Consider the following 11,185-nt stretch of genomic DNA (forward strand, 5'->3'; position numbering starts at 1 on the left):
GCAAGCCCATGGCAAGAGCAGGCCCCTCCTCCTTCTTGCTTTCTCTTCAAGCCTTAAAAGACATTCTTTTAGTTTTTCAGATAGTAATCTATTTAAGCCACTTCATAATTTTATGAGATAGATGCTATTTTTAGTTTTTTTTTCAGATAAGCCACCTGATATTTATCAACTTTAAGCACCTTGTCCAACATAATTCCAAAGTAGAGATGAATCTTTAACGAGTATTCCCAGTAGTTAAAAACTGACAAAGTGAATGTTATTAGATACTCTCTGCCAAATATTGATATTTAGTAAGTAGTTGGATACATGTATCTCGGTTTCAAAGGAAATGTTTGGGCTACAAATATAAATTTAGGAGCCAGTCATGGAACAGAATGAGAGCACTTATGAATTAATATAGGTAGAAAATAAAGAGATTATATCTAGAGACAATACTGCCCTTGTGTCAGAGGTTGCTTTTGAATTCTGACTCTATTTCTTAACCATTAGAATAAACTTGGATATGATACATACTACTCTAAAAATTAAATTGTGAGAGGCAGCATATTAAAAGTGTTAAGAACATAGCTTTCCAACTCTGCCACTGTGTGAAGGTAAACAAATTATTTAAATTTTCTAAGTATCATTTTTCCTCATCCACAAAATGGAGAAAAATAATTATAGTTACTTCAGAAGTAACAATTATTTTGAATTTTTATAGAAATTAATATTTAGTGAATTTATGCTATTTATTAAGTCCCTGTAAATTCTAATATTTTTCTTTAATGTAATTGGTAAGAGTACTTACCACATACCCTTAAGAAATAAATAAAATAAAGCATATATAAGTACTAAATAAATATTAACTCTTTTTTGGAAAGGGCTCAAATGCACCCAATCTCCCTCAGCTTGACCACCAGGTCCTCTGTGGTCTCCACCTTGACACTGGCCGTGTGCTGAGGTGGGTCTTCCAAGCTAATCACAGAGAACTTGGAGGTCAGGTCCATGCCCATGTCCCCAGCCTTGATCACCTCGATCTTCTTCTTGGCTTTCGTGATGTTGGGCAACGTATCACAGTGGGGCTCGTTGAGCTACAGGTCAGCAGTCACCACACCAGGCAGCTTCAGGAGCAGGGTCTCCAGGCCTCCATCAATCTCCTGCTCCCCTTTCACCTTGTCCCCTTCCAGCGTCACCTGGGAGATGAATGTGCCCTGTGGCCAGTCCAGAAACCCAGCTGTCATCTGCCCTGCCTGGTTACAATTATCATCGATGGCCTGCTTGCTCAGGTCTACCTTCCCCTTCTCTGCCAGTTTGGCCAGGACCCAGGCCACCTGCAGGGGACCCAGGAGATCTGCCTATGCAGCCCGCACCTCCACGTGGATGCCTTGACCTGCAGCCATGGCCAGAGTGGTGCAGATGGTCTCCTGGCACTGGGAAGGCCCGCAGCTGACGGCAATGATTTCCTTCACCAGCTTTTTCTCCTTGAGCTGCACGGCCTCCTCCACGGCGATCTAGCAGAAGGGGTTCATGGAGCGCTTCACGCAGTCTGACCGCACCCGTCCTGTCGGGCTTCACCAGGATCTACTCAGCCGGGAGGGAACTGGCAGGGTCAAGGGGAAGCAGACGAGAAGGCAGGTGTGGGGGTAGGGGGTGGCCGAGACGCCAAGCCTCGCCCGGGCTGGATGGGGCCCAGAGGGATGTGGAAAGGGGCAGGACCTTGTCCAGGGTCCCACAGCTTCAGGGACAGAGAGGGTTAGAATTCACAGGTGGGTGGAGGCCACCTTTGCACTCAGACATTCACTGAGCACCAGGGACATCTGACATGCTCGTCCTACTCTGTGGCTGCTCCTTGGGCCTGAAAGAGTGTTTCACATTTTTTTCTTTACCATAACCCATAGCAAGAGGCACATTTTACAATATTCCCAAGTGTATTATAAATGCACACATACATTTATATAGAAACATAAATACCACGGCAATATGAGGTTCGATGATGAATTCTAACCCTTGCATTATACACCTTACCCTGACATTTTCTATTCTTTTTTTCAAATTAATTAATTATGTTTTTAACATCTTTATTGGAGTATAATTGCTTTACTTTGTGTTAGTTTCTGCTGCATAACAAAGTGAATCAGTTATATGTATACATATATCCCCATATCCCTTCCCTCTTGCAACTTGCTCCCTCCCACCCTCCCTATCCCACCTCTTTAGGTGGTCACAAAGCACCCAGCTGATCTCCCTGTGCTATGCGACTACTTCCCACTAGTTATCTATTTTACATTTGGTAGTGTATATGTGTCCAAGCCACTCTTTCACTTCCTCCCAGCTTACCCTGCCTCCTCCCCGCGTCCCTAAGTCCATTCTCTATGTCTGTGTCTTTATTCTTGTCATGCCCTTAGGTTCTTCAGAACCACTTTTTTTTTTAGATTCCATATGTATGTGTTAACATACGGTATTTGTTTTTCTCTTTCTGACTTACTTCACTCTGTCTGACAGATTCTAGGTCCATCCACCTCACTACAAATAATTCCATTTTGTTTATTTTATAGCTGAGTAATATTCCATTGTATATATGTGGCGTGTCTTCTTTATCCGTACATCTGTCAATGGACTTGGGTTGCTTCCATGTCCTGGCAAATGTAAATAGTGTTGCAATGAACACTGTGGTACATGACTCTATTTGAATTATAGTTTTCTCAGGGTATATGCCCAGTAGCAGGATTGCTGGGTCATATGGTAGTTCTATATTTGTTTTTTTTTAAGGAAACTCCATAATGTTCTCCATAGTGGCTGTATCAATTTACATTCCCACCAACAGTGCAAGAGGGTTCCCTTTCCTCCATATCCTCTCCAGCATTTATTGTTTGTAGAGTTTTGATGGTGGTCATTCTGACTGGTGTGAGGTGATACCTCATTGTAGTTTTGATTTGCATTTCTCTAATGATTAGTTATGTTGAGCATCCTATCCTGTGTTTGCTGGCAATCTGTATATTTTCTTTAGAGAAATGTCTATTTAGTTCTTCTGCCCATTTTTGTATTGGGTTGTTTGCTTTTTATATTAAGCTGCATGAGCTGCTTGTATATTTTGGAGATTAATCCTTTGTCAGTTGCTTCCTTTGCAAATATTTTCTCCCATTCTGAGGGTTGTCTATTCATCTTGTTTATGGTTTCCTTTGTTGTGAAAAAGCTTTTAAGTTTTATTCAGTCCCATTTGCTTATTTTTGCTTTTATTTCCATTTCTCTAGGAGGTGGGGCAAAAAAGATCTTGCTGTGATTTATATCATAGAATGTTCTGCCTATGTTTTCCTCTAAGAGCTTTATAGTGTCTGGCCTTACATTTAGGTCTTCAATCCATTTTGAGTTTTTTTTTTTTTTGGTATGGTATTAAGGAGTTGTCTAATTTCATTCTTTTACATGTATCTGTCCAGTTTTTCCAGCACCATTATTGAAGAGGCTGTCTTTTCTCCATTGTATATTCTTGCCTCCATTATCAAAGATAAGGTGACCATATGTGCATGGGTTTATCTCTGGGCTTTCTATCCTGTTCCATTGAACTATATTTCTGTTTCTGTTCCAGTACCATACTCTCTTGATTACTGTAGCTTTGTAGTATAGTCTGAAGTCACTGAGGCTGATTCCTCCACCTCTGCTTTTCTTTCTCAAGATGGCTTTGGCTATTCGGGGTCTTTTGTGTTTCCATACAAATTGTGAAATTTTTTGTTCTAGTTCTGTGAAAAATGCCACTGGTAGTTTCACAGTGATTGTATTGAATCTGTAGATTGCTTGGGGTAGTATAGTCATTTTCACAATGTTGATTTTTTCAAATCCAAGAACATGGTATATCTCTCCATCTTTTTGTTTCATCTTTAATTTCTTTCATCAGTATCTTATAGTTTTCTGCATACAGGTCTTTTGTCTCCCCAAAGAGGTTTATTCCTAGGTATTTTATTCTTTTTGTTGCAATGGTAAATGGGAGTGTTTCCTTAATTTCTCTTTCAGATTTTTCATCATTGGTGTATATGAATGAAAGAGATTTCTGTGCATTAATTTTGTATCCTGCCACTTTACCAAATTCATTAATTAGCTCTAGTAGTTTTCTGGTAGCATCTTTAGGATTCTCTATGTATAGTACATGTATCTGCAAACAAAGCTTTACTTCTTCTTTTCCAATTTGGATTCCTTTTATTTCTTTTTCTTCTCTGATTGTTGTGGCTAAAACTTCCATAACTGTGTTGAATAATAGTAGTGAGAGTGTGCAACCTTGTTTTGTTCCTGATCTTAGTGGAAATGGTTTCTTTTTTTCACCATTGAGAATGACGTTGGCTGTGGGTTTGTCATATATGACCTTTATTATGTTGAGGTAAGTTCCCTCTATGCCTACTTTCTGGACAGTTTTTATCATAAATCAGTGTTATAGTTTGTCAAAAGCTTTTTCTGCATCTATTGAGATTATCATATGGTTTTTATCCTTCAATTTGTTAATATGGCATATCACATTGATTGATTTGCATATATTGAAGAATCTTTGCATTCCTGGGAAAAATCCCACATGATCATGGTGTATGATCCTTTTAATTTGCTGCTGGATTCTGTTTGCTAGTATTTTGTTGAGGATTTTTGCATCTATATTCATCAGTGATATTGCCTGTAGTTTTCTTTTTTTGTTACATCTTTGTCTTGTGTTGGTATCAGGGTGATGGTGGCCTCGTAAAATGAGTTTGGGAGCATTCCTCCCTCTGCTATATTTTGGAAGAGTTGGAGAAGGATAGGTGTTAGATCTTCCCTAAATGTTTCATGGAATTCACCTCTGAAGCCATCTGGTTCTGGACTTTTGTTTGTTGGAAGATTTTTAGTCACAGTTTCAATTTCAGTGCTTGTGATTGGTCTGTTCATATTTTCTATTTCTTCCTGGTTCAATCTTGGAAGGTTGTGTTTTTCTAAGAATTTGTCCATTTCTTCCAGGGTGTCCATTATATTGGCATATAGTTGCTTGTAGTAATTTCTCATGATCCTTTGTATTTCTGCAGTGTCAGTTGTTACTTCTCCTTTCTCATTTCTAATTCTATTGATTTGAGTCTTCTCCCTTTTTATCTTGATGAGTCTGGCTAAAGGTTTATCAATTTTGTTTATTTTCTCAAAGAATCAGCTTTTAGTTTTATTTATCTTTTCTATTGTTTTCTTCATTTATTTTTCAGTTATTTCTCGTGATCTTCATGATTTTTTCTGCAAACTTTCTTTGTTGTTGTTGTTCTTTTTCTGTTTGCTTTAGGTGTAAGGTTAGGTTGTTTATTTGATATTTTTCTTGTTTCTTTAGGTAGGATTGTATTGCAATAAACTTACCTCTTAGAACTGCTTTTGCTGTATCAAATAGGTTTTGGTTATTCATGTTTTCATTGTCATTTGTCTCTAGGTATTTTTTGACTTCCTCTTTGATTTCTTCAGTGATTTCTTGGGTATTTAGTAGCATATTGTTTAGCCTCTCTGTGTTTGTAATTTTTACAGATTTTTTCCTGTAATTGATATCTAGTCTCATAGTGCTGTTGTCAGAAAAGATACTTGATATGATTTCAATTTTCTTAAATTAACCAAGGCTTGATTTGTGACCCAAGACACAATCTATCCTGGAGAATGTTCCATGAACACTTGAGAAGAAAGTGTATTTTGTTCTTTTTGGGTGGAATATCCTATAAATATCAATTAAGTCCATCTTGTTTAATGTGTCATTTAAAGCTTGTTTTTCCTTATTTATTTTCATTTTGGATGATGTTTCCATTGGTGAAAGTGGGGTGTTCAAGTCCCCTCCTATGATTGTGTTACTGTCGATTTCCCGTTTTATGGTTGTTAGCATTTGCCTTATGTATTGAGGTGCTCCTGTGTTGGGTGCATAAATATTTAAAATTGTTTTATCTTTTTCTTGGATTGATCCCTTGATCATTACATAGTGTCCTTCTTTGTCTCTTGTAAAAACCTTTATTTTAAAGTCTAATTTTGTGTGATATGAGAATTGCTACTCCAGCTTTCTTTTGATTTCTATTTGGATAGAATATCTTTTTCCATCCCCTCACTTTCAGTCTGTAGGTCTGAAGTAGGTCTCTTTTATTTTTTTTATTTTTATTTTTTTTTTACGGTACACGGGCCTCTCACTGTTGTGGCCTCTCCCGCCGTGGAGCACAGGCTCCGGACGCGCAGGCTCAGCGGCCATGGCTCACGGGCCCAGCCACTCCGCGGCATGTGGGATCCTCACAGACCGGGGCACGAACCCGTGTCCCCTGCATCGGCAGGCGGACCCTCAACCACTGCGCCACCAGGGAAGCCCCTGAAGTAGGTCTCTTTTAGATGGAGTATATACAGGTCTTGTTTTTGTATACATTCAGCCAGTCTATATCTTCTGGTTGGAGCATTTAATCCACTTAAATTTAAGGTAATTATTGATATATATGTTCCTACTGCCATATTCTTAATTGTTTTGAGTTTGTTTTTGTAGTTCTTTTCCTTCTCTTGCGTTTTCTGCTTAGAGAAGTTCCTTTAGCATTTTTTTGTAATGCTGGTTTGGTGATGCTGAATTCTCTTAGTTTTTGCTTGTCTCTAAAGCTTTTAATTTCTCTGTCAAATCTGAATGATATCCTTGCTGGGTAGAGTAATCTTAGTTGTAAGTGTTTCCCTTTCATCACTTTATATGTCCTGCCACTTCCTTCTGGCTTGCAGAGTTTCTGCTGAAAGATCGGCTGTTAATGCTATGGGGATTCCCTTGTATGCTGTTTGTTGCTTTTCCCTTGCTGCTTTCAATATTTTTTCTTTTTATTTAATTTTTGATAATTGTTTAATATATGTCTTGGCATGTTTCTCATTGGATTTATCCTCTATGTGACTCTGTGCTTCCTGGACTTGATCGACTATTTCCTGTCCCATATTAGGGAAGTTTTCAACTATAATCTCTTCAAATAATTTCTCTATCTCTTTCTTTTTCTCTTCTTCTTCTGGGACCCCTATAATTCGAATGTTGGTGTGTTTAATGTCCCATAGGTCTCTGAGACTCTCCTCAATTCTTTTCATTCTTTTTCTTTATTCTGCTCTTCAGTAATTGTTTCCACTATTTTACCTTCCAAGTCACCTAACCATTCTTCTGATTCAGTTATTCTGCTATTGATTCTTTCTAGTGAATTTTTAATTTCATTTATTATGTTGTTCATCATTGTTTATTTTTTCTTTAGTTCTTCTAGGTCCTTATTAAACGTTTCTTGTATTTTCTCCATTCTACTTCCAAGATTTTGGATCATCTTTACTATCATTACTCTGAATTATTTTTCAGTTAGACTGCCTATTTCTTCTTCATTTGTTTGGTCTGTTGGGTTTTTACCTGGCTCTTTCATGTGCTGCATATTTCTCTGTCTTCACATTTTGTTTAACTTACTGTGCTTTTCTCAGGCTGCAGGTTCGTAGTTCATGTTGCTTTTGGTGTCTGCCCCCAGTGGGTAAGGTATTTTCAGTGGGTCATGTAGGCTTCCCTGTGGAGGGGACTGGTGCCTGTGTTCTGGTGCATGAGGCTGGATCTTGTCTTTCTGGTGGGCAGGACCACTTCAAGTCTTGTGTTTTGAGGTGTCTGTGAACTTATTATGATTTTTGGCAGCCTTTCTGCTAATGTGTGGTTTTGTGTTCCTGTCTTGCTAATTGTTTTGCATGGGGTGTCCAGCACTGGAGCTTGCTGGTCATTGAGTAGAGCTGGGTCTTTGCATTGAGATGGCAATCTCTGGCTGAGCTCTCACCAACTGATATTAAAAGGGGCCGGGAGGTCTCTGGTGGACCAATATCCTGAACTCTACTCTCCCACCCAGAGGTTCAGGCCTTACAGCCAGCTGGAGCACCAAGCCCCTGCCAGCCACATAGCCTTAGTAAGCTGAGACACCAAGTGGGGAGTAGGAAAAATAGTGTCACATACTTTCCTCACCAATTCTTGGATACTTATTTGGAAAAAAATGACAAAAATATAAATAAAAGATTATGCACAATACCTTGAAGGAAGCCTGTGCCTGTGTGGGGCCCTAGATCTTATGCATCATTAGCTTCATTGTCCATCAGCCTCTGGGAGATAACCAAGCAGAAGACAGGGATGAGAGTCCTCTGGCACAGGCCACAGCAATTACAGGCAGTGTGATGCCCGACAGAGGGAGATACAAGTGGCAGCTGCTGAGGAGAGCTGGAATCAGACCATGTATAAATTTATAATCCATGACAAGGCATCTTCACAACAAAGTCAATGACCTTCTTGACAGCCATAATTGCATGCAGCTCCACCATCTTCCTTCTGCAGCAACCCTATTAACTTGTTTTTAATAAAATATTTTACATGGTGATTACTATGCCATGCATAACCAGATACATTCTTAATTTATTACATTCTTTTACATAAACAAGCATAATCATAGTTTGTGTAAATGAATAATTCTTCCCTCACTTCAAGATCTATCCTTTTGATAACTCCTGAAAGGCATAGACAAGTGGCTCAAAAACAAAACTGACATTTTAAATATCCTTTGACCTTGCCATGAACTTCAGTATATTTTTATTCTCTTGATTCTTTCAATTGAATCACTTCAGATATTTAAATGAAGTTTGTTTTAGTTGATGCATAATTCATTGAAAATATCCAATGTATGGTGACATATTGAATTTAAAATATTTTAGACCTTTCACTTTTCCTTTTATGTCTAATGTTTGCTTTAATAAATATTCTACCTTTTTCCATACATAATAAGTGATCTCCATTTCCAGTTTACAGATTTGGCTGGATTAAATACCATCTTCTACAACCTTATATTTGGTAGTTTTGAAAATCTTTTCCCAAATTGGATAAATTTTTAACTTCAAAACACTTTTGAAAAACTTCTCTTCAATGTCAGTTTCAGTGTGTTTCCATTGGGTGTATTTTTTTTTTTGAAAGGATTTACACAGGAAGGATTTTTTTATCCTGTGACTGAAGTTGTTAGCCTTGATGGCTCTTGCTGAACTCCTTACCACAGAACAATGTCTCTTTACAACTGATGAGAGAAGCTAGCTTATTTGTCTAGAGACATCTATGAGCTTTCATTACTTAATACTCATCTAAATGCATACTCTCTAAGTAAAAGTCCAGGAAATTTGATTTTATTCCTAAATAGATAACACTGTAATCAAAGGTTGACAAGAAATTCCTAGGAGGTTTTCAAAAAACACCTTGAAGTAACCAGCTCCTTGGATTTAGCCCACTGAGAGCATAATTTCTGTGCAACTTGGCAAACAACTCCTTGGATTTATCCCAAAGAGAGCATAATTTCTGTGCAACTTGAAAAGTGTGAGCACTTCTACGCTTCTCCAGGCATGATTATTAGTGCAGGGATTGCTACCAGAAGGATATAGAAGCCAGAGGTGAATTGAGAATACATGAAATCTAGAGAAGAGGAAAATGTGTCTACCTCTAGGTTTTCCTTTCCTGAGTTAAGGGGCACATTTAATTCTGCAAAACTATGAAGTATTTCTGAGTAGCAGAGAGCTTTTGGATTCAAGACTTAAGCTATTCCAACTTCTCTGGTATGGTGGTCATAGTACTCCACAGAGAGAACTGATAAAGTGGAATTACATTTGTCTTCAAGACACCATATCTAGAATTTCTCCCCAAATTAACTTTTGAAAATGTAATTAATAAATGGGCTATGAAAGTTAATGACAGGATATTAGAACAAAAAGAATGAGAAAAGAGGTTTATAATAATGGCAAATAACATTGGGTAGGTACTTATGAGTTCTCTTGATGCCAACACTTGGAGAGATATCAAGTGTGATGAACATAAGTATTGGAAAAAGATACCTTTATTATATTTTTGACTCTGTCATTAAGCTAGCTGTGTAACACATTTAAATTTTGTTCTATGGTGGCCTACCTAAAATCAAGATGATAATTCAGTGTTATTCCAAATGTACTCCTTGACATTTTTATTTTTTTTAATTGAAGTATAATTGCTTTACAAGTTTGTGTTAGTTTCTGCTGTACAGCAAAGTGAATCAGCCATACATATACATGTATCTCCTCTTCCTTTTATTTCCTTCCCATTTCGGTCACCACAGAGCATTGAGTAGAGTTCCCTGTTCCATAGAGTCTATTCTCATTAGTTATCTATTTTATACATAGTAGTGTATATATATCAACACCAAGCTCCAAATCCACCCCACTTTGGTAGTCATACATTTGTTCTCTATATCTTTGTCTCTATTTCTGCTTTGCAAATAAGTTCATCTGCACCATTTTTCTAGATTCCACACATATACATTAATATATGATTTTTTTCTCCTTCTGACTTACTTCACTCTGTATGACACACTCCAGGTCCATCCACGTCTCTACAAATGACCCAATTTCGTTCCTTTTTATGTCTGAGTAATATTCCATTGTATATATGTATCACATCTTCTTTATCCTTTCCTCTCTTGATGGACATTTAGGTGGCTTCCAGGTCCTGGCTATTGTAAATAGTGCTGCAATGAATGTTGGAGTGCATGTATCTTTTGCAATTATGGTTTTCTCAGGGTGTATGCCCAACAGTGGGATTTCTCGGTCATATGGTAGTTCTACTTTTAGTTTTTTAAGGAACCTCCATACTGTTCTCTATAGTGGCTGCATCAGTTTACATTCCCACTAACAGTGTAAGAGGGTTCCATTTTCTCCAGAGCCTCTCCATCATTTATTGTTTGTAGATTTTTTTGATGATGGCCATTCTGACCAGTGTGAGGTGATATCTCATTGTAGTTTTAATTTGCATTTCTCTAATAACTAGTGATGTTCAGTGTCTTTTCATGTGTTTGTTGGCCATCTGTATGTTTTCTTTGGAGAAATGTCTATTTAGGTCTTCTGCCCATTTTTTGATTGGGTTGTTGTTTTTTTGATATTGAGCTGCATGAGATGTTTATATATTTTGGAGATTAAACCCTTATCAGTTGTTTTATTTGCAAATATTTTCTCCCATTCTGAGGGTTTTCTTTTCATCTTGTTTTTGGTTTCCTTTGATGTGCAAAAGCTTTTGTTTCATTAGGTCCCATTTGTTTATTTTTATTTCCATTTCTCTAAGAGATGTGTCAAAAAGGATCTTGCTGTGATTTATGTCATAGAATGTTCTGCTTAGGTTTCTCTCAAAGTGTTTTACAGTGTCTGGCCTTACATTTAGGTCTTTAAT

General features: G+C 37.6%; 1 pseudogene across 1 annotated transcript; it reads right to left on the minus strand.

Moving 5' to 3' along the window:
* Window positions 1-863: 863 nt before the first annotated feature.
* Window positions 864-8,280, minus strand: LOC307176214 (electron transfer flavoprotein subunit beta-like; annotated as a pseudogene). Its single transcript has 2 exons — window positions 8,224-8,280; window positions 864-1,560 (listed from the first exon to the last, which is right to left on the minus strand). The product of its transcript is annotated as an electron transfer flavoprotein subunit beta-like (transcript).
* Window positions 8,281-11,185: the final 2,905 nt, after the last annotated feature.

Source organism: Stenella coeruleoalba (assembly GCF_951394435.1).
Source record: "Stenella coeruleoalba genome assembly, chromosome: 17".
Lineage (NCBI taxonomy): Eukaryota > Metazoa > Chordata > Mammalia > Artiodactyla > Delphinidae > Stenella > Stenella coeruleoalba.